This window comes from Polyodon spathula, chromosome 10, assembly GCF_017654505.1.
Source record: "Polyodon spathula isolate WHYD16114869_AA chromosome 10, ASM1765450v1, whole genome shotgun sequence".
Taxonomy (NCBI): domain Eukaryota; kingdom Metazoa; phylum Chordata; class Actinopteri; order Acipenseriformes; family Polyodontidae; genus Polyodon; species Polyodon spathula.
The window spans coordinates 22,990,110-23,015,562 of record NC_054543.1 but is presented as its reverse complement, the minus strand read 5'-3'; positions in this window follow the sequence as shown (position 1 = coordinate 23,015,562).

Here is a 25,453-nt window from a genome sequence, read left to right as displayed (position 1 = left end):
ATGATACTTTTTTAAATCAAATTTTCCCACTGAAGTAGATTAGCAGAGAGTGTACTGATAGACAAAAAAATAAATAAAACGAGACCAGCAAATCAAGCCAAACTAATTTGTAATTGAGGGCTTTGCACAGGTGTGTCCCTTTCTAAACAGACTGGTGGGTCTGAAAAAAATCACTACACAAGTTCCAGATGACAAAGAAGCAGAAGTCAGATAGATTTATCACAGATTTCTCCTTTATTTTACATGCATAATTCAGAACATTTAGATTCTCTGTCCTGAGTTACAGTTTTAAGGATAGCACTACTACCCTTACTGTAGAGTTTAAAAAGCAGAATCTCTCTCTCTCTCTCTCTCTCTCTCTCTCTCTCTCTCTCTCTCTCTCTCTCTCTCTCTCTCTCTATGTATATTGCTGATGAAGTGCTCTAATATCTAATTTGTATAAGGATCCGTTTACATAATTTAAAAAGACAGAAAAGAAAGAAAAATAGTTGATCTTGAGTTTATAAATGGTTACAAACAGTTATTCATTAAACTGCAGGATTTACACCGCAGCACATACAAAGTTGCAAGATAGTAAACTGCAGTTAATACAAAGTTACTAATTAAACCGCAACCTAGGCTGATACCAGCAAAACAAACAAACAAAAAAAAATAATAATAACAACGTTGGTTAATTATTTATAAACTTATTTTAGTGGTGCTTCGCTTATTTTTTAAATTCATAAACGTTCGTAAGGTCACCAACCATGTCCGTTGCTGCACCGTCTTGAGTTTTTTTTTTTTTTTTTTTTTTTACCTGTTAGTGTGACTAAGGATGATTTAAATAGGCTACTAAAAACACAGATACGCAGATACATAATATATTTGTTTCTTTTTTTCCTTAAAAAGGCCAGTTTGTGTAATTTTTCTGAGGTATGACACAGGCCCGGTTTTTGGGATGGAACCGCATAACAGTCTCGTGAATTGATTGATCCATGTATGTCACATAAATATGTCGTCACACAAGTGGAAAAGCTTACAGGCATTTTTAACATTGCGAGCAATGAGAGAAAGAATGTGAGAGATCTGCTTTCCACAATCTTTCAATTAAAATATAACATGGTATTTTGCTGTATTAATGTAACAAACCATGGGTTATTACATTATATGAATTATCATGTTATAAACGAATGTAAGAATAGTTCTCTTTCAATTTGAAAATAGCCATCAACTAATGGGTATCGCCGTTAGGCGATAGGATTATGCTGAGCTTAATATAAAAGCTGCCTTTAGGCCTCCGTAGCTCAGATGTCAGCGCACCACGTAGGAAGCTCAGCCTCTTTTGCTTTCAGCCTTGATCGGGATTAAACGTAACTATACGGTTGTTCTTACATCTCTCTTTATTTAATTAGTTCAGTGTCTGTACGCTCCGTTGCCCTAATTGTGCACAGGAAGCTGGCAGCTGCCCCTTCCCCAGATTTATTTCACTGAATCTGAGGTTTAAGTTCGCTGAGCGCGGTTCGCAAAATCACCAGGCTCAGTTGGTTTTGGCGCCCGCTTTTAGCTCTAATATTCAGCGTGCTTGCTGGCATTGCCTCTTAAGCACTCTGCTGAGTCGTTAACTATGCAAGCTACTTGCTCTTTTCAGCTTGCACACTGTCAAGCCTGTCTCGCTGGTTATTATTTAGAGCCATATTGTTAATTATTGTATTATTTACTTGTAATTAACTTTTTGTTTTTCTTTCTTTCAGGAAAGAAATATGAGGTGTGTGTGTCTCTTGGCCCTGGGCCTACCTTAAGCACAGCAGCGGTCTTTATTAGACCTTAGCCTGCTCCAGACACCAGCTGCACACGGCATGTCTTGTACACAACGTGTTAGTTTAGATCTCCCACTCTAAATTTGAATTGGGTTTTCTGAGGGATTATTCCCCAAGTGTGTCTCACCACATCCACTCGAGTGTATCTCTTGCCCTCCTGTGCACACCTGTATCCGGGCACCCCGCACACACCTGTGCCTGTGCATACCCATGCAAACCCATGCAAACCAGCACCCCGCGCACATCCGTGCCCGTGTACCCGTGCACAACCGTATCCGTGCCTGTGCACACCCATGCCCCGTGCACATCCATGCCTGTGCACCATGTGCACATCCTTGCCCGCGCACACCCGTGCCCGTGCATCTCCGTGTCTGTGTACATAGCTGCGCTTCCTGTGCTTGTGCACTCTCCCGTGCACATCGGTGCTATGCACCTACATGCCCCGTGCACATCCTTGCCCTGTGCACCTGTGCATGCACTCATCAGTACACATCGGTGCCCCGTGCACCCCTGGGCTAGAGCCAACAGGGCAGTGGGACTGGGATCTGCTTCCAGCAGGGTGCGAGGCGAGTGCGCTCCAGGTCCCCTAAGGATCAGCCAATCGAGATCTTGGCCCTCACAGACCAGATTGGTCGCTTTATGGAGGTGGTAATGGGGCAACAGTCACTTATGACGAGCATGTTGTCGGCCTCTGGCACCACACTGCGCCGGTTCCCCTGCCGCCCAGTCCAACTCTTGAGCCGGAGCCTAAGCTTGAGCCTGAGCCCATCCCAGACTACGAGGTGGGCATCCTTTCTATGAATGGCCCAGGGACAAAGAGCCCCAGGGCTCCTGGTTCCCCTCAGCTAAGCTGATGCATAGCAGGACACTAGTACGGTTGCCAAAGCTCTTTTTTTTTCTTCCATGCAGGGAGTAGAAGGTGTCGGCTTGGCAGCCTTCTCCCTGGTGGACTCCGTCATTGCGGCTCTCGTACAGGCACCAGGCATTGGGCTAACCAAGGACCTACTATGTCCAGATAAAGAATGTCGGACTACAGAGATGCATCTCAAGAAAGCTTATGCTGCTTGCTCCCAAGCAGCTAGGCTTTCTAACATATCGATCATGCTCTCTACCTATCAGGCGACTCTTATCAAGGAGATCCCTGATGTGATCATGGAGGCTCAGAGACAGGAGTTAAATCAGGTCTCCGAGGCAGTCACCAGACAGGCTCAACTCACAGCCAGAGCCGAGGGCCGGTGCCTCACGGCGCTGGTGGTCACCAGATGACAACTCTGGCTCTCCCAGGCTAGAGTTAAGGAGCAGGACAAGTTCTCTCTCCTGGATGGCCCTATCACTCCTGGCCATACTTTTGGCCCTGCAGTGGAGGAGATGCTCCAGAGGAAGCTGAAGAACAGGGAGGGGTCAAGGCAGTATGCCCAGCTGCTCCCAAAGAAGCCCACCTTGCCTGCTAGGGGTCACCCCCTTTGGGGGTGACAGCCTCCACACAGGTCCACTTGTGCTCCTACAGCACACCCGGCAGCACCTGCTCCACAGTGTGGTCAGCCTTCAATTCTGGCCCCCCTGCAGGATCAGGACGTTCGACTGATGAATTATCTAGACGACTGGCTCTTCTGCGCTCAGTCACAGGAACAAGCCCTGGCACATACAGCGCTGGTCACAGACCACCTCCAGTGGCTTGGTCTCAAGATAAACCTGCAGAAGTGCCGCTTCACGTCAAGTCAGCAATCGGATTTCCTGGGCCTTCATCTAGACTCGGTGTCTATGAAGGCCACATTAACAATTCAGAGAGTTACCGCAATAGAGTCTTGTCTCTCCCTATTCAGGTTGAGAGAAACTGTAAGCATGGTGCTGTGTCAGCGCATGCTGGGGTTGATGGCTGCTGCCTTGCAGGCCCTTCCTTTGGGCCTTCTCCACCAAGGGCCTTTCCAGGTTTGGTTCAATTTGTTTGTGCTTCACCCGCATTGAGACAAACATTGCAGGTTGGTGATATCCTAGTCCTACTGGAGAACGCTGCGCTGGTGGAGGATCCTCTCCAACCTTCAATAGGAGACAACCATGGGTCCCATCTTCCGGAGGGAAGTAATCACCACAACACCACCAACCACAGCTGGGGCGCAGTTTGTAATGGTGTGGGGACTCGGGGAGTGTGGACGGGGCCTTGGACCTCAGCCCACATCAATGCCCTGGAACTCAGGGCAGAAGATCTAGCCATACAGCACCTTCTTCTGGTGGTTCGGAACAAACACGTGATGGTGCAGTCAGAAAACACCACGGTCGTGGCATATAGCAACCGCCAGGGCGACCTGAAATCTGTGAGCCTTCACTGTATGGTGGTTCAACTGTTACTGTGGTGGCAGCTCAGGCTGGCTTCTCGTCGAACAATCCATTTACCGGGCCGCCTCAACCACGCCGCGGATCTCCTCTCCAGAGGAGGTCCCCTGGTCTCGGAAAGGCGTCTCCACTCCAGGGCGGTGGAACACATCTGGGAGTGGTTTGGCAGAGCAGACGTAGATCTCTTCACCTCGCGGGAGTCTACACACTGCCCTCTTTGGTTTTTGATGAGAGACCTTGACAGTCCCTTAGGAGTCGACACCCGGACCCACGAATGGCCGACTTGTCTCCTAGATGCCTTCCCACCGATACCACTGCTCCCTGCCTTCCTAGAGAAGGTCAGGGTAGAGAAGCTACTGTGCTTCTGGTAGCTCATTGGTGGCCCTGAAGGACCTAGTTTTCGACCATGGTACAACTCCTGCACTGCCAGCCGAGGCAGATCCCCTTGCGGGCGGATCTCCTCTTTCAGGCTCAGGGCAATCTGTGGCACCCTAACCCCCCAGCTTATGCAGCTATGGGTCTGGCCCCTGAATGGGAATGCCTGCCAGATCGACACTTATTGCCACTATTCAGAGCACGAGAGCTCCCTCTACCAGGTCACAATATGTGTATAAGTGGCAGTTATTTCAGGACTGGTGTCTGGCCCAGGGCCAGGGCCCTGTTACCTGCCCCACGGCAGTTATCTTACAGTTTCTCCAGAAACTATAAGATGACGGTAGGTCCCCTTCCATATTGAAGGTGTACCTAGCAGCCATATCTGCTTGTCACACATGCATAAATGAGTTATCGTCTGGAAACCATTTCCTGGCGTCCCAATTTCTTAAGGGTGTGAGGAGGCTGTGTCCTCCCAGGACATCTAGCCTCCCCTTGTGGTGCCTTGATGTGGTGCTGGAAGCCTTTACAAAAGCCCAATTTTAGCCACTCCACACGATCTGAAGCTCATGTCTTTAAAGACTGCATTTTTGCTGGCTATTGCTTCAGCAAAACGTGTGGGCAAGCTGCAAGCACTTTCAGACTTTCAGTGCACCCTTCTTGCACTCGTTTCGCTGGTCCATGCGACCAAACTCGGCATTTTTGCCTAAGGTAATATCTCTGTTCCACGTGAACCAATCTGTGGAGTTGATCGCATTCCATCCTCCTCCCTTCTCTTCTCTGGAGGAGCAACGGTTGCACATGCTCTGCCCGGTGTGGGCATTGAGGTGCTATATTGACCGTACAAGGGGTGTCAGACACACTGAACAGTTGTTTGTGTGTTATGATTCTATGACGCTGGGCCAGGCATTGTCTAAACAGTGTCTGTTCCATTGGATAGTGGACGACATTGCTCTGGCTTATGAATTTGCTGGCCAATCCCCTCCGGGGCAATTGAAGGCACATTCTACCAGGGGTATGGAGACGTCCTGGGCCCTCTTTCAAGGTGTCCCAGTGTCTGAAATATGTGCTGCGGCTATCTGGGCTACACCACACACTTTCATGAGGTTCTACAGACTGAATATACTGGATTCCTCTGCTCCACTTTTTGGAGCATCGGTCTTGGACTCTATTACACCAGTGGAAGAGACCACTTAGTGTTAGTCTGGATTAGACTGCTGTACTCTCTGAGTACTCTCTCCAGCGTTACCCATGTGGAAAGAGTATCCCGGTACGATATCGTACTGTTAAAGACCCTCTATTCATAGAACAGTGTTAGGACATGTGTCTTTCGAACCAGACACTGAGGCGCCGTTTCGTGTATTTTTTACATGTAGACTGATCTTGTCCTACTGCCACATGGTCTCCCTCGTGACTGCTTTGGTACACAGTACCCATTAGTTGATGGCTATTTTCGAACTGAAAGAGAACGTAAGGTTGCGGATGCAACCCCGATTCTCTGAAAGAGAAAATAGCCATCAAGCAGCGAGGTCGCTTCAGTAGCACTTGCGGCCTGAAACAAAAGAGGCTGAGCTTCCTACGCTCTGCTTAGTCATTCAGCACCTGAAGGGCAGGGCGCTGACATCAGAGCTACAGAGGCCTAAAGGCAGCTTTTATACTAAGCTCAGAACAGTCCTATTCTGGGCTGCTTTGGTTTGCAGATAACGTCCTAAATTCTGGGCCGCTTTAGTTTTTGATAATTCTCGAATTCAGCTCAGTTTCCGAGTTTCTAAGTCATGCAGTGCAGTTTACCATAAATTGGATTGTGAATTCATTTAAGAGTAACCCTTAGTACATAAATCAAAGTTAATGTATTTTTTACTCACCCGAGAAAACATTATTTGTTTTATGAAAAAAAAATGTCAATGTTAAAAAAGCGTATTTCTTATTACAATGAAGAAACTAAATTGCACTGAAATAGATATATGAAAATTAATTAAAGCAGTCGTTTTCCTTTATTAAAGGCTAATATTAAAACACATTTTTGAGAAGGAACATGGTATTCCAAAAAAAAGGACATCTCATTTGATTATGTAATGTCCATCAACATACTATAGCATTTCTGGTTCTTTTTGGGACAGAAATGAAACTGCCACCATGAGTAGATGAAGGCTGTTTATTTTGACAGTAATTAAATAATCACAAAATAAAATCATAAAGTGAGAAAAGGGGACTGGGAGTCAAAAGTGAAAATAAATGATTGTAGTAGTTTTTCTTTTACCCTACCCTTCCCAGTCTTTTCCCTGCACCCCCTTATATGCCCTTGCCCCCCATGCCCTTGCGCCAAACCTGCACTCCCCACACACACATCAACATGCAACCACTGCATACACACACCACCACACAACCCCTGCACACTCACGCCACCATGCAAAACCTGCACGGACATACCACCATGCAACCCCTGCATGCATACACCCACCATAAAACCCCTGCATGCATACACCCACCATGCAACTCCTGCATGCACACACCACCATGCAACCCCTATACACACACACCACCATGCAACCCTTGCACGCGTACACCCACCATGCAACCCCTGCATGCACACAACACCATACAACCCCTGCGCGCAAACACCACCATGCAACCCCTGCACGCACACACCACCATGCAACCCTTGCACACTACACACCACCAAGCAAACCCTGCACACACACACCAAGCTATACATTCCTTGAACAAAACTGATCACTTTACACTCACAGTAAAGAAGATGTAGTCACTACACTACATAGTGCTTGTTTCATTAAAGACATACATTCTTCCTGGAGAAGCACATAACAAATGCAGAATTAGCAAGAAACAATAGGGAGATTCATTAGGTGTTTTAATTAAAAAGGGCGCAGTATAAATCTGGTGATATGGTGCAATGAATCTGCTAGCGGGGGTCTCCAATCCTGGTCGTGGAAGGTCGGTGTCTCTCCTGGTTTTTGTTCCAACTGTACCCTAAATTACCTATGTAACAAACGCGTGTGCTAGGCTGACAATTACTACAGAGCACCTGTACTAAATGTAGATAATGAATCCAGAAGCACCTGTCCTTAGGTTGCACAAATCACACTATTGCCTTATACTTAAAGCCATCATTTTTAGTGCATATTTCTGGAACAGAAACACCTGAACCACCATTCGAAGGGTTTTACACTCAGGGGACCAGCCTGAATGTAACATGCCATGAATTTGTAACAATTCTTTGCAAAAAAAATATTTCTAGGGTGTTCAGCCTCATTCATGTCTATGGCAGGGTTGAAAAACACATTTTTATGCATATCTCTTGAACCTGAGCACGTAGAGCCACCATTGAAAGAGTCAGGGGACTACCCCCAACCATCTCCCAAAACTGCACATTGGTTCACCAAAAATCTTGAGTCATGACGAAAAAATTAACTTTTCCACGCCGTCCTGGCACCCAAAACCGTGAAAATGGTGACTCCTTGTGCGGGGGCCCCATGGGCTACATCTTAATTGGTGCTTATCTTGGCGAGAGCCAAGTTCAATCAGCATGAAAAAGCGTTAACATGTAATGGAAATTATTATTATTATTATTATTATTATTATTATTATTATTATTATTATTATTATTATTTATTTCTTAGAAGATGCCCTTATCCAGGCCGACTTACAAAGTTATAAAGTATCACAGTACAAATTATATATATATATATATATATATATATATATATATATATATATATATATATATATATATATATATATATATATATACAGTGCCTTGCAAAAGTATTCAGACCCCTGACCTATTCTCTCATATTACTGAATTACAAATGGTACATTGAAATTTCGTTCTGTTCGATATTTTATTTTAAAACAGTTAAACTCAAAATCAATTATTGTAAGGTGACATTGGTTTTATATTGGGAAATATTTTTAAGAAAAATAAAAAAACCAGAGAGGTCTCTCCAGCACCGTAGTCCTAACCTCCTCTCCTACGCGCAATTGTCTAGTCGTTAGAGCATTGGATCTCCAGGTACTCGTTCCCATTTATCCCCTACATACATTCACTAGACAAGGAACCATATCACCAAATCAACATTTGATTGTTTTGTGCCGTCCTGTGAAACGGCTAATGATGTCAACCCAAACAATTTGTTAGTGTTTGTTAACTGTTGTCTGTTTTTTAATAGACTACCAGTAGCACGATCCGAAGCTGTAGAGAAAGCCAGCATAAACCTGGACATCACTTTCACCCCTGCATTTTCAAGGAGAACTATAATACACCATGAGAACTTAATCACTGTCACCAAGAACTGTGTTTGTGTTTTGTGTTTAGTGTTGGTGTGTTAAACTGGACTTTTGGTGGCAGGTCAAACCAGTGGGATTTTAACAAACGAAGTGATACACGTCACTGTATTCACTTCCATCATTTATTATTTACAGGTGTTTGCCATAAGGCTCTGGACATTGCATTAACTTCAATAAACACCCTTTCACCTGTTAATAATTGTATGTGTGATTCTTACCGGCACTGCACTGTACTCACCAGTACCCACTCACCACTTTGCCACAGCTGGTCGTATTTTTTATTTATTTATTTTTTTAATGTTCAGGGGTTTTTTGTGCTTCACACGGTTTCTCAATTTGCCACAATCCTTGGACAGTGTTATGATTATTGCTACAATCATTGCCTAACTCAGTTTATTTGCAAGTACTGTACTTCCATCTCTCAGAACTTCCTGTTGGCTGCAAAAGGTTAGATCAAAGATTTTCAGACAGTAACCTCTGTTTCTTAAATGTCTGCATACCTTGAAGAAGAGACTTTGAAAGTGGAACTTAAAGAAGCAGGCATTATTTACAAATCAGAGGAGTCTACAAGTAGACGGTACTGATACTATATACAAGTTTTCAGTGCTTTGTTCCAGTTCTGAGGGCAAAATTAAATCTTAATTCACGCAGAACAACCATCTTGAAGCAGAAATACAAATGACAGGCTTGCTGTTGATTTAAACGCTTCTGCTTCTGTGGGTCTAATATTGTGCCATGGTTTCATTTTGTAATCAGGTTATTTATTTCACAGTTGTTTGGTCGAAATAAAAGTGCATTTTATATTAGCTAAAAATAATTTTAAAAAGGTTATTTATTCCTGAAAACCATTGCTACCCCCCCCCAACCTCATCAACCCCTGGATCTTGCCCCACACCCCACACACACTTTAGAAAGGCTCCATCGCCGTTGACTACAGTCCTAATGATTGCATGTCCCCTTTGTCTCCCTCCGACAAAGTTTCAGCCTATTCCAAAATTGCTAGTATGCCCGAAGTGGGGGCTACCTGTCTGCAGGAGTCACAAGAGGTTTTCCCCTAATTAGCTTCTAGGGGTTTTTTCCTCTCCACTGAGCAGCAGGTATACACATAGTCATATCCTACTAAATTTACTAACCATCCTCCTGCTTGTCCCGTTTGTCCTTCTAGTCTTTTGTTTACGTTATGCACTGGCATGTGCTGTCTTTTGTTTGTCTCACGGTGTAGGAGATTTGGTGAGGAGCCGGGGGTCCATCCTTTTGTGGGGCAAGTGATCTCACTTCCCCAACCTCAGGGCAGGCTTCAGCCTCCCTTGACCTTCAGGGGGGCTTCTCACCATGTGAGTCAGAGCGGACCCCCGGCCACACTCTGTTCTTTCACAGCTCCTGCGCTTATCTTGCCTCACTCAGGGCTGTTCTATACTCTGTCTCAGTTCGGGACGTGGCTACTCATGCTCTAGTCCCATACTAACCTCTATGCTTGTTCTTATCTCAGGTCTCAGGCAGCGTGATGTCTCGGCCAATTGGAGGTCTAACGAGTGCCCGTTTACAGAAGTCTCAGACGCTGGGTACCTCTCCCTCTCTATCTCCTTTCATGTCCCGGTCTTCCGGGACCGTCCTCCTCTGAGGGGCGGCTCCCAGAGTCATAATCCTCATATATGTTTTCGGTTGCTAGGTCCTTCGGCCCTGGGTCGTGTCGGCATCGCCGCCCTCAGTCAGTGACCACTTTCTGTATCCTGTCTTCGGTTGCTGAGTCCTTCGGCCCTGGGTCGTGTCGGCATCGCCGCCCTCAGTCAGTGACCGCTTTCTGTATCCTGTCTTCGATTGCCAGGTCTTTCACTCCTCGGTGCGTGTCGGCATCGTCACCCTCAGTCAGTGACCACCTTCTATCCTAGCTTCCATGTCCAGCTTCACTGGTCTGCTACTAGAGTGGGCCTCGCCTGCTCTTCTATCCAAGGTCCGGTCCTTTCTAGCCGGCACTCTGTCCTACTTATCTCTCCCTTCTGCTTCTTCTGCCCTATCTCTACCCCCCAGCTCACGCCACATGAAATGCACAGTAGTGACTGAGATGGGAAAGCAGATCAGGGCCACTGCTGTTGTTGGCTGTGGGAAGGCTTTGCTTTCACAATCATACCTGCTGACGTGTTGATGTTATAGTTTGCTGGTTCAAGGTCAGCGCTGTAGTAGGAAGATGGAAACACAGTTAACCTAGTGCTGTAATACTGCTCCCCAGTATCTAATGGATCCTTCGAGGTGTTATCAAGGCAGACCCCCTCAATCAATGCAAGGCTTTCCTACACCTCATCCTCTAGCCTCCGACTTCCATGTGTAATTGTAAGACCAGACTCTATTTTGGGCAGCTTATGTTTCACAGAGTTCTTTAAGTATTGTGTAATTTTTTGCTGAGCTTGAAGCTTTAAAGGTACCTTCCAAATTCTGATTGGTGCTTGTGAGGGAGCATCTTCACTTAGGCATGACTGTTTACAATGAGACGTGTCAACTGCAGAGCACGTGTAACTATGCCAGCCCAGGACCTCTACATCTGGCTTCTTCACCTCCGGGATCTTCTGGACAGCTGATGAAACTGTGGGTTTGCATAACCAAAGAATTTCTGCACAAACTGTCAGAAACCATTTCAGGGAAGCTCATCTGCGTGCTCGTCGTCCTCACCAGGGTCTTGACCTGATTGCAGTTTGGCATCGTAACCGACTTCAGTGGGCAAATTCTCACCTTCGATGGCCACTGGTATGCTGGAGAAGTGTGCTCTTCATGGATGAATCCCGGTTTCAACTGTACCGGGCAGATGGCAGACATCGTGTATGGCGTTGTGTGGGCGAGCGGTTGGCTGATGTCAACGTTATGAACAGAGTGCCCCATGGTGGCGGCGGGGTTATGGTATGGGCAGGCATAAGATACAGACAGCGAACAGAATTGCATTTTATCAATGGCAATTTGAATGCACAGACATACTGTGACGAGATGCTGAGGCCCATTGTCGTGCCATTCTTCTGCCGCCATCACCTCATGTTTCAGCATGATAATACACGGCCCCATGTTGCAAGGCTCTGTACACCATTCCTGTAAGCTGAAAATGTCCTCATTCTTCCATGGCCTGCATACTCACCAGACATGTCACCCATTGAGCATGTTTGGGATGCTCTGGATTGACGTGTATGACAGCGTGTTCCAGTTCCCGCCAATATCCAGCAACTTCGCACAGCCATTGAAGAGGAGTGGGACAACATTCCACACGCCACATTCAACAGCCTGATCAACTATGCGAAGGAAATGTGTCACACTGCATGAGGCAAATGGTGGTCACACCAGATACTGACTGGTTTTCTGATCCACGTCCCTACCTTTTTTTTTTTTTTAAAGTATCTGTGACCAACAGATGCATATCTGTATTCCCAGTCATGTGAAATCCATAGATTAAGACCTAATGAATTAATTTCAATTGACTGATTTCCTTCTATGAATTGTAACTCAGTAAAATTAAATTGTTGCATGTTACGTTTATTTTTGTTCAGTATATATATATATATATATATATATATATATATATATATATATATATATATATATATATATATATATTTCAACAATAGTAATGTTCAGGAAAAACTTGGTATGAAGAAGTTTGCATACTTCTTGTACACGTGTAAAACCTGAAGTACATTATGGGATTCATGCAATACCAACATTAAACAGTTATAAATAAATTAATTATTAATTAATTAATTAATTTTCTTCCAATTTGAAATGGCCAAATATTATTTAGACAACTCCCTGCGCTGGCTCGGGAGGGTGAAGACGAACACACGCTGTCCTTCGAGGCGTGTGCCGTCAGCCGACCTCTTCTATGCACACTGTAGATTCACCATCCAGCCACCCAGAGGCTATGGGTCGATACCGACAACACAGCTCCAGGCAGCCCGGCGAGGGTCGGTCGGGGCCGGTCCTTATGCCTAGCGACGGGGATCGCTGGTGCGCGGTGAGCCGAGGACACACAAATATGCTTTTCATCTTGTTTTTGATGATCAGTAAATGGAATTATCTGATTTTAAAAGGAATTATTGTCACTTTAGTGGATTTACAGAATATTTACTGTGAGATTAACAACTTGAAGTCAGCAAATCATGCCAAACTGGTTTGTAATTGAAGGCTTTGCATCGGTGTGTCCCTTTTCAAAACAAGCAGACTGATGGGTAAAAAGATTAATCCCAGATTTCACATGTAAATGGCACTTTTATTTTAACAAAGACTTTTTGTTCAGTTACAGGATTTATTCAGAACACTTAGAATCTCTTACTCTAGTATTTAGTTATATATATATATATATATATATATATATATATATATATATATATATATATATATATATATATATATATATATATTTTTTTTTTTTTTTTTTTTAAAGAAATTATAATATAATCACATGTTGTACTGTTAAATTAAATATATTTGATATTCTATGTGCCTTATTTACCTTAAGAACTTAGAAAATGCAGCCCATTCATCATGGAACTGTTGGGCAAGTACAATGGAAGGAATGCTGTTTAACTAGAGATCCCCTATCTTAAGTACTGTATTGTTTTAAAACCTATGGCTACACTCCACCCCTGTCCTCCTGGCAAAAGTATGTAACTTTGTTACGCTGGGGGTTTTCATTATGAAACTAATGGTTCAAACTTTACACTGGAGCAAAAGCTCTATATATCTGATTCATAGTGTGATACCTGGTCAAGGATCACGATTACTGTAGTCAAGTCTTGAAACTAACCAAAGGAAAAGTGGACAGACTGGTGTTAACATGCAACAAATACCATAGCCCCAGCATGGGACTATACATTCATTTCATTACATTTTGTGTGATAAACCATTTTAACTAGCTATTAAATAGCATGTTCCTATAGATATGATTCAAGTTAACCTTACAATAGAGGCAATTTAAGAATTTCCTGTGTGAAGTATCTGCAGAGAGTAACAGCGAAGTAGCACGCCAACATTACTGAAAATAAATAATGCTATAATCTGTAATTACTCCTGTTTCATAATGTTCCTTTAAATTGCATTTAGTATTGCATGTGCCTTAACTTACTAAATGTAACTTATTGATGGGGCATTTGCACAATTGACAAAATGCAGCCCATTCATCCGGAAATTGCTGGACAAGTACAATGGAAGTAATCAGTCCACAGTGCTAAAAGAGGATTTCAGAGAGCAGTCACAAAAAACCTGAGTGCATTCCAACAGAAACTGAAAACACCCACCATGAGTAGGATCATCGTGTATCAGCATGGCAATTTCCAGGGCCTCAGCAAAGAGTTCTACAGAGATGTTCCCAATCTGATAAATGAAAGCTTTAATGACTGCATTTCATCCTTGAAGGTAATCGGCCAGCCATGGATAGCTTATGAGCACGCCCACTATGCTGGACAACAGAGAGTTTATGAGGAAGGGGAGTATGCCAGCATCGACGGAAATGATTCATTCTCCTCACTAAAGATCATCATGGAGGATCTTGAGAATCCTGAAATCGTTTTGTTTCAGCACAGCAATTTGCAAGGATGTCAATTAGTTTTAAACACTGAAACCAACCTCACATTTGTAAGCTTCAATGATGAGGCTTCCTCCCACATTGTAAACAGTTTTAATGGATATGCAAAACTATATAAAGTAATATTAAAGACACCTTCATGCTTATTGAATTTCTGTTTTCATTAAAATCATTACATGATATCAAGGGAGTTACCATACTGTAGGTCAAATTGGCAAATTTTAACAATACATCATGATACTTTTTTAAATCAAGCACTATATTCTGTAATTTTGAATACTGACTTTCGATACTGTTTTAATTCTGGAAACTTGTGTTGTTTTTTAATCTTCTCCTGAATTGCATTGCCTTTTACGTTTTACGCAGGTCTGTGCATGGGTAACATTTCAATTTAATTTTGCTGTTGGGTCGTTGATGTGGAATTTTACATACTGCTACAATACTTACTGGATTTAAAAGTATGTACTGTTCTACAGTCTTCGTGTCCACAGTCAACTCTTTTGGCAATAGATATTTTCATAATCATATCATTCTGAATTAAAATATTTCTTCTGTTGAAAATATAGAACTGTACCAACAAAACCAACTACAGTACATCTAAATGGAAGCCAACTTATTTAAAAAAGTCAGCTGTATTTTTGACGTTGTATCTTTTTTGTGTTTCCTGAAGAAACGGACGGGTTGGAATGGGCCCAAATACTCATATATGTGTCACACTCGTTTAACCGATACTGAAGTTAAAATGTCATAGAGTTGGATATGTGAGTGCTGACTGTATAAGCATTACATAAACATCAATACACAAGTAAATAAATTAAAAAGAATAATTATTGAGGTAGGAATGTAAAAAAATGAACTCTTTTAAACAAACAAACTACCCCCCTCCCTCCCTCCCTCCCTTCCCTTCCCTTCTGTAAGTGCCCCTGTGCAGAGTGTTCACTGTCTGTGTGTCCCTCAGGCTGGCTGTGACAGGCATAGAAATACTGGGCAGCCAGTGGTGCTGTGTTTACCTCCACCAGTAGGACTGCCACTCTTTCTGGACTGGTCAGGTGTGTCTCTTGTTTCTGCATATTTATTGCAGTGTATGAGAAAGTGTATCCCTGAGTCAACTTCTCCCAGTTCACAGTGTTCACATAGCATCCTGTCTCTGGATAGCCAGGACTGTCTATGTGGTCCCGTTTCGATTGCCAGGTTTTGGTCACAGAGTCTGTACATGTGTTTACTGATCCGTGTAGTCCAGTATGTCATGGATCGATTTTTAGATTGAAGTCTCTTCAGTTTTACCCTTCCGAATGCTGTCCAAAAGTAGATTTTCTGTGCCGTCAGGTGAGTATGATAAACAGTCTTGAAGTACAGGAATACAGAGGTTAAATAGACAACAAAACTACCCCCCTCCTTGGAGTCTCCCTGCCGAAGTCTTTGTATATTAGAAGCATTTTTAGCTGGCTTGCCTGTGGCTTGTACCTGTGATCACAATCAGCATTTTAATTAGCAAAGCACCAACCCAGGTTGTCTGTTGTGAAAACCGGTTTCTGTCATTTCAAAATCCAAAACAATACTTAGCAAACAGATGGTCCTTTGAACTAAAAAAGAACCTGACAGACAGGACCTTTTGGCTGTGTACGAAGTTACACAGGGAGAGAGCCTTTAATGATTTACCACTCCCTTGCCATCCAAAGGAGTACACACATAAATGATTACAATTTAATATAAAGCTTAAAATATTACAATCCCCACTTTGAACCTTTCACAAGCAAGGTTCACACAAAAACTGGATCTATAAATACAAAAATTATCACAATGCATTAAACACCTATAAAAACAGTACATGCATGGTTTGTAACACATTTCTACTGAAATGGTAAATTGTGTGTAAACAAAGGATTCCACCATAATAATGGTTATTACTAAAGTAATCAAACTGAAAATTATGACTCCTTTACACTCATTACACCGATAATCCCAATATGTGTTTTATTTAGTCCCAATTTACTGGACATACTGGACATAGGAATGCCAAATGAAGCACAGACATGCAATCATTAGGACTGTAGTCAACGGCGACGGAGCCTTTCTAAAGTGTGTGTGGGGTGTGGGGCAAGATCCAGGGGTTGATGAGGTTGGGGGGGGGTAGCAATGGTTTTCAGGAATAAATAACCTTTTTAAAATTATTTTTAGCTAATATAAAATGCACTTTTATTTCGACCAAACAACTGTGAAATAAATAACCTGATTACAAAATGAAACCATGGCACAATATTAGACCCACAGAAGCAGAAGCGTTTAAATCAACAGCAAGCCTGTCATTTGTATTTCTGCTTCAAGATGGTTGTTCTGCGTGAATTAAGATTTAATTTTGCCCTCAGAACTGGAACAAAGCACTGAAAACTTGTATATAGTATCAGTACCGTCTACTTGTAGACTCCTCTGATTTGTAAATAATGCCTGCTTCTTTAAGTTCCACTTTCAAAGTCTCTTCTTCAAGGTATGCAGACATTTAAGAAACAGAGGTTACTGTCTGAAAATCTTTGATCTAACCTTTTGCAGCCAACAGGAAGTTCTGAGAGATGGAAGTACAGTACTTGCAAATAAACTGAGTTAGGCAATGATTGTAGCAATAATCATAACACTGTCCAAGGATTGTGGCAAATTGAGAAACCGTGTGAAGCACAAAAAACCCCTGAACATTAAAAAAATAAATAAATAAAAAATACGACCGGCTGTGGCAAAGTGGTGAGTGGATACTGGTGAGTACAGTGCAGTGCCGGTAAGAATCACACATACAATTATTAACAGGTGAAAGGGTGTTTATTGAAGTTAATGCAATGTCCAGAGCCTTATGGCAAACACCTGTAAATAATAAATGATGGAAGTGAATACAGTGACGTGTATCACTTCGTTTGTTAAAATCCCACTGGTTTGACCTGCCACCAAAAGTCCAGTTTAACACACCAACACTAAACACAAAACACAAACACAGTTCTTGGTGACAGTGATTAAGTTCTCATGGTGTATTATAGTTCTCCTTGAAAATGCAGGGGTGAAAGTGATGTCCAGGTTTATGCTGGCTTTCTCTACAGCTTCGGATCGTGCTACTGGTAGTCTATTAAAAAACAGACAACAGTTAACAAACACTAACAAACACAGGACAAACTCATAGTTTCACAGTACGGCAACACAGACTTTTTGTTAGTTTAACACTAACCATTTACCAAGGAACAGATCACTTACACTACATCCCCTATTTATACCCTTGCTCATGACCTCTAGGTTAACGAGCGCATCCTCTCCTCCAATCCTGATGCCACGCCCTCTCTGGTTTTTTATTTTTCTTAAAAATATTTCCCAATATAAAACCAATGTCACCTTACAATAATTGATTTTGAGTTTAACTGTTTTAAAATAAAATATCGAACAGAACGAAATTTCAATGTACCATTTGTAATTCAGTAATATGAGAGAATAGGTCAGGGGTATGAATACTTTTGCAAGGCACTGTATATATATATATATATATATATATATATATATATATATATATATATATATATATATATATATATATATATATATAATTTGTACTGTGATACTTTATAACTTTGTAAGTCGGCCTGGATAAGGGCATCTTCTAAGAAATATTTAATAATAATAATAATAATAATAATAATAATAATAATAATAATAATAATAATAATTTCCATTACATGTTAACGCTTTATGCTGATTTGAACTTGGCTCTCGCCAAGATAAGCACCAACTAAGATGTAGCCCATGGGGCCCCCGCACAAGGAGTCACCATTTTCACGGTTTTGGGTGCCAGGACGGCGTGGAAAAGTTAATTTTTTCGTCATGACTCAAGATTTTTGGTGAACCAATGTGCAGTTTTGGGAGATGGTTGGGGGTAGTCCCCTGACTCTTTCAATGGTGGCTCTACGTGCTCAGGTTCAAGAGATATGCATAAAAATGTGTTTTTCAACCCTGCCATAGACATGAATGAGGCTGAACACCCTAGAAATATTTTTTTTGCAAAGAATTGTTACAAATTCATGGCATGTTACATTCAGGCTGGTCCCCTGAGTGTAAAACCCTTCGAATGGTGGTTCAGGTGTTTCTGTTCCAGAAATATGCACTAAAAATGATGGCTTTAAGTATAAGGCAATAGTGTGATTTGTGCAACCTAAGGACAGGTGCTTCTGGATTCATTATCTACATTTAGTACAGGTGCTCTGTAGTAATTGTCAGCCTAGCACACGCGTTTGTTACATAGGTAATTTAGGGTACAGTTGGAACAAAAACCAGGAGAGACACCGACCTTCCACGACCAGGATTGGAGACCCCCGCTAGCAGATTCATTGCACCATATCACCAGATTTATACTGCGCCCTTTTTAATTAAAACACCTAATGAATCTCCCTATTGTTTCTTGCTAATTCTGCATTTGTTATGTGCTTCTCCAGGAAGAATGTATGTCTTTAATGAAACAAGCACTATGTAGTGTAGTGACTACATCTTCTTTACTGTGAGTGTAAAGTGATCAGTTTTGTTCAAGGAATGTATAGCTTGGTGTGTGTGTGCAGGGTTTGCTTGGTGGTGTGTAGTGTGCAAGGGTTGCATGGTGGTGTGTGCGTGTAGGGGTTGCATGGTAGTGTTTGCACGCAGGGGTTGTATGGTGTTGTGTGCATGCAGGGGTTGCATGGTGGGTGTACGCGTGCAAGGGTTGCATGGTGGTGTGTGCGTATAGGGGTTGCATGGTGGTGTGTGCATGCAGGAGTTGCATGGTGGGTGTATGCATGCAGGGGTTTTATGGTGGGTGTATGCATGCAGGGGTTGCATGGTGGTATGTCCGTGCAGGTTTTGCATGGTGGCGTGAGTGTGCAGGGGTTGTGTGGTGGTGTGTGTATGCAGTGGTTGCATGTTGATGTGTGTGTGGGGAGTGCAGGTTTGGCGCAAGGGCATGGGGGGCAAGGGCATATAAGGGGGTGCAGGGAAAAGACTGGGAAGGGTAGGGTAAAAGAAAAACTACTACAATCATTTATTTTCACTTTTGACTCCCAGTCCCCTTTTCTCACTTTATGATTTTATTTTGTGATTATTTAATTACTGTCAAAATAAACAGCCTTCATCTACTCATGGTGGCAGTTTCATTTCTGTCCCAAAAAGAACCAGAAATGCTATAGTATGTTGATGGACATTACATAATCAAATGAGATGTCCTTTTTTTTGGAATACCATGTTCCTTCTCAAAAATGTGTTTTAATATTAGCCTTTAATAAAGGAAAACGGCTGTTTTAATTAATTTGTATATATCTATTTCAGTGCAATTTAGTTTCTTCATTGTAATAAGAAATACGCTTTTTTAACATTGACATTTTTTTTTCATAAAACAAATAATGTTTTCTCGGGTGAGTAAAAAATACATTAACTTTGATTTATGTACTAAGGGTTACTCTTAAATGAATTCACAATCCAATTTATGGTAAACTGCACTGCATGACTTAGAAACTCGGAAACTGAGCTGAATTCGAGAATTATCAAAAACTAAAGCGGCCCAGAATTTAGGACGTTATCTGCAAACCAAAGCAGCCCAGAATAGGACTGTTCTGAGCTTAGTATAAAAGCTGCCTTTAGGCCTCTGTAGCTCTGATGTCAGCGCCCTGCCCTTCAGGTGCTGAATGACTAAGCAGAGCGTAGGAAGCTCAGCCTCTTTTGTTTCAGGCCGCAAGTGCTACTGAAGCGACCTCGCTGCTTGATGGCTATTTTCTCTTTCAGAGAATCGGGGTTGCATCCGCAACCTTACGTTCTCTTTCAGTTCGAAAATAGCCATCAACTAATGGGTACTGTGTACCAAAGCAGTCACGAGGGAGACCATGTGGCAGTAGGACAAGATCAGTCTACATGTAAAAAATACACGAAACGGCGCCTCAGTGTCTGGTTCGAAAGACACATGTCCTAACACTGTTCTATGAATAGAGGGTCTTTAACAGTACGATATCGTACCGGGATACTCTTTCCACATGGGTAACGCTGGAGAGAGTACTCAGAGAGTACAGCAGTCTAATCCAGACTAACACTAAGTGGTCTCTTCCACTGGTGTAATAGAGTCCAAGACCGATGCTCCAAAAAGTGGAGCAGAGGAATCCAGTATATTCAGTCTGTAGAACCTCATGAAAGTGTGTGGTGTAGCCCAGATAGCCGCAGCACATATTTCAGACACTGGGACACCTTGAAAGAGGGCCCAGGACGTCTCCATACCCCTGGTAGAATGTGCCTTCAATTGCCCCGGAGGGGATTGGCCAGCAAATTCATAAACCAGAGCAATGTCGTCCACTATCCAATGGAACAGACACTGTTTAGACAATGCCTGGCCCAGCATCATAGAATCATAACACACAAACAACTGTTCAGTGTGTCTGACACCCCTTGTACGGTCAATATAGCACCTCAATGCCCACACCGGGCAGAGCATGTGCAACCATTGCTCCTCTAGAGAAGAGAAGGGAGGAGGATGGAATGCGATCAACTCCACAGATTGGTTCACGTGGAACAGAGATATTACCTTAGGCAAAAATGCCGAGTTTGGTCGCATGGACCAGCGAAACGAGTGCAAGAAGGGTGCACTGAAAGTCTGAAAGTGCTTGCAGCTTGCCCACACGTTTTGCTGAAGCAATAGCCAGCAAAAATGCAGTCTTTAAAGACATGAGCTTCAGATCCAGTGTGGAGTGGCTAAAATTGGGCTTTTGTAAAGGCTTCCAGCACCACATCAAGGCACCACAAGGGGAGGCTAGATGTCCTGGGAGGACACAGCCTCCTCACACCCTTAAGAAATTGGGACGCCAGGAAATGGTTTCCAGACGATAACTCATTTATGCATGTGTGACAAGCAGATATGGCTGCTAGGTACACCTTCAATATGGAAGGGGACCTACTGTCATCTAATAGTTTCTGGAGAAACTGTAAGATAACTACCATGGGGCAGGTAACTGGGTACTGGCCCTGGGCCAGACACCAGTCCTGAAATAACTGCCACTTATACACATATTGTGACCTGGTAGAGGGAGCTCTCGTGCTCTGAATAGTGGCAATAAGTGTCGATCTGGCAGGCATTCCCATTCAGGGGCCAGACCCATAGCTGCATAAGCTGGGGGGTTAGGGTGCCACAGATTGCCCTGAGCCTGAAAGAGGAGATCCGCCCACAAGGGGATCTACCTCGGCTGGCAGTGCAGGAGTTGTACCATGGTCGAAAACTAGGTCCTTCAGGGCCACCAATGAGCTACCAGAAGCACAGTAGCTTCTCTACCCTGACCTTCTCTAGGAAGGCAGGGAGCAGTGGTATCGGTGGGAAGGCATATAGGAGACAAGTCGGCCACTCGTGGGTCAGGGTGTCGACTCCTAAGGGACTGTCGAGGTCTCTCATCAAAAACCAAAGAGGGCAGTGTGTAGACTCCCGCGAGGCGAAGAGATCTACGTCTGCTCTGCCGAACCACTCCCAGATGTGTTCCACCGCCCTGGGGTGGAGACGCCATTCCGAGACCAGGGGACCTCCTCTGGAGAAGAGATCCGCGGCGTGGTTGAGGCGGTCCAGTAAGTGGATTGCTCGAAAAGAAGCCAGCCTGGGCTGCCACCACAGTAACAGCTGAACCACCATACAGTGAAGGCTCACAGATTTCAGGTCGCCCTGGCGGTTGCTATATGCCACGACCGTGGTGTTTTCTGACTGCACCATCACGTGTTTGTTCCGAACCACCAGAAGAAGGTGCTGTATGGCTAGATCTTCTGCCCTGAGTTCCAGGGCATTGATGTGGGCTGAGGTCCAAGGCCCCGTCCACACTCCCCGAGTCCCCACCCCATTACAATCTGCGCCCCAACTGTGGTTGGTGGTGTTGTGGTGATTACTTCCCTCCGGAAGATGGGACCCATGGTTGTCTCCTATCGAAGGTTGGAGAGGATCCTCCACCAGTGCAGCGTTCTCCAGTAGGACTAGGATATAACCAACCTGCAATGTTTGTCTCATTGCGGGTGAAGCGCAAACAAATTGAACCAAACCTGGAAAGGCCCTTGGTGGAGAAGGCCCAAAGGAAGGGCCTGCAAGGCAGCAGTTATCAACCCCACCATGCACTAACACAGCACCATGCTTGCAGTTTCTCTCAACCTGAATAGGGAGAGACAAGACTCTATTGCGGTAACTCTCTGAATTGTTAATGTGGCCTTCATACACACCGAGTCCAGATGGAGGCCCAGGAAATCCGATTGCTGACTTGACGTGAAGCGGCACTTCTGCAGGTTTATCTTGAGACCAAGCCACTGGAGGTGGTCTGTGACCAGCGCTGTATGTGCCAGGGCTTGTTCCTGTGACTGAGCGCAGAAGAGCCAGTCGTCTAGATAATTCATCAGTCGAACGCCCTGAACCTGCAGGGGGGGCCAGAATTGAAGGCTGACCACACTGTGGAGCAGGTGCTGCCGGGTGTGCTGTAGGAGCACAAGTGGACCTGTGTGGAGGCTGTCACCCCCAAAGGGGGTGACCCCTAGCAGGCAAGGTGGGCTTCTTTGGGAGCAGCTGGGCATACCGCCTTGACCCCACCCAGTTCTTCAGGTTCCTCTGGAGCATCTCCTCCACAAAAGTATGGCCAGGAGTTATAGGGCCGTCCAGGAGAGAGGACTTGTCCTGCTCCTTAACTCTAGCCTGGGAGAGCCAGAGTTGTCACCTGGTGACCACCAGCGCCGTGAGGCACCGGCCCTCGGCTCTGGCTGTGAGTTGAGCCTGTCTGGTGACTGCCTCGGAGACCTGATTTAACTCCTGTCTCTGAGCCTCCATGATCACATCAGGGATCTCCTTGATAAGGGTCGCCTGATAGGTAGAGAGCATGATCGATATGTTAGAAAGCCTAGCTGCTTGGGAGCAAGCAGCATAAGCTTTCTTGAGATGCATCTCTGTAGTCCGACATTCTTTATCTGGACATAGTAGGTCCTTGGTTAGCCCAATGCCTGGTGCCTGTACGAGGGCCGCAATGACGGAGTCCACCAGGGGGAAGGCTGCCAAGCCGACACCTTCCACTCCCTGCATGGAAGAAAAAAAACAGAGCTTTGGCAACCGTACTAGTGTCCTGCTATGCATCAGCTTAGCTGAGGAGAAGCAGGAGCCCTGGGGCTCTTTGTCCCTGGGCCATTCACAGAAAGGTTGCCCACCTCGTAGTCTGGGATGGGCTCAGGCTCAAGCTTAGGCTCCGGCTCAAGAGTTGGACTGGGCGGCAGGGGAACCGGCGCAGTGTGGTGCCAGATGCCGACAACATTCTCGTCATAAGCGACTGTTGCCCCATTACCACCTCCATAAAACGACCAATCTGGTCTGTGAGGGCAAAGATCTCGATTGGCTGATCCTTAGGGGACCTGGAGCGCACTCGCCTCGCACCCTGCTGGAAGCAGATCCCAGTCCCACTGCCCTGTTGGCTCTAGCCCAGGGGTGCACGGGGCACCAATGTGTACTGATGAGTGCATGCACAGGTGCCCAGGGCAAGGATGTGCACGGGGCACGTAGGTGCATAGCACCGATGTGCACGGGAGAGTGCACAAGCACAGGAAGCGCAGGTAAGTGCACAGACACGGAGATGCACGGGCACAGGTGTGCGCGGGCAAGGATGTGCACAGGGTTCACAGGCACGGATGTGCACGGGGCATGGGTGTGCACAGGCACGGATACGGTTGTGCACGGGTACACGGTTTGCATGGGTTTGAAGGGGTATGCACAGGCACATGTGTGTGCGGGGTGCCCGGATACAGGTGTGCACAGGAGGGCAAGAGACACACGCGAGTGGATGTGGTGAGACACACTTGGGGAATAATCCCTCAGAAAACCCGATTCAAATTTAGAGTGGGAGATCTAAACTAACACGCTGTGTTTCAAGACATGCCATGTGCAGCTGGTGTCTGGAGCAGGCTAAGGTTGGGTTCAGGTAGGCAGAAGCAGGGAAAAAAAGAAACTTCGTCAAACACAACCACCAGAAATCAAAACAACCAACAGATTTGAGTCACTTCAGAATTTTGATGAGCAGAACCAACAACAAGAGAATGAAAGGAACAACATCCAGGACCCTATTGACAGTGGTGACCAGACAACAAAAAGAAGGGAGGTCATGATTGTTGGGGACTCCATATTGAGAAACACAGCAAGTTCAGTTCGCAGTTTGGACCCCCTTACTACAACAGTGTGCTGCCTTCCGGGAGCCTCGGTCAAGCACATCACTGAGAACGTGGACAGGCTCCTAGAACGAACAGGAGACGACCCGGTAGTAGTCGTCCACATCGGTACAAACAACATTGGAAGAGACAGACCAAAATCCCTGCAAAACAAATTCAGAGAGCTAGGAAGGAAATTAAAAGAGAAAACCAAAGCTGTGGTATTTTCTGGTATACTACCCGCACCTTGCAAAGGACCATATGGACAGCTGGAAATAATTAATCAAAACGAATGGCTGAAGACGTGGTGCATACGGGAAGGCTTCACCTATCTTGATCATTGGACCACATTCTACAACGAGGACTATCTGTATAGACGGGATGGACTGCATTTAAATAACAAGGGAACTAGTCTACTCGGAGAAAAGATCCTCGAGCAGGTTCGGAAGCATTTAAACTAGAAAGGAAGGGGGGAGAAATCAACAAAAAAACAGAAGGGAGACCACATCAAAACAAGAACAACAACTCAGGTAAGACAACCATTAAATGTATTTATCTAAATGCTAGAAGTATCAGAAACAAAATTCTAGAACTTGAAGCTACTGCACTAACAAGTAACTATGATGTGATAGGTGTTACAGAAACGTGGTTATCTGAGAGTGATGGGGACGAATATAATATTTGTGGGTATACACTGTATAGGAAAGACAGGCAGGACAGAAGAGGAGGAGGGGTAGTGCTATACATAAGAAACAGTCTTGAAGCCCAGGTGTTAAACCTGGACAAAGAAAATAAAACCGAATCAATATGGGTCAGAATAACAGACAAAAATTCAAAGTGCATAATAATAGGAGCATGCTATAGACCGCCAGATTCAGACGGTGAGCACAATAATCTGTTATACAATGACATTAGAAAT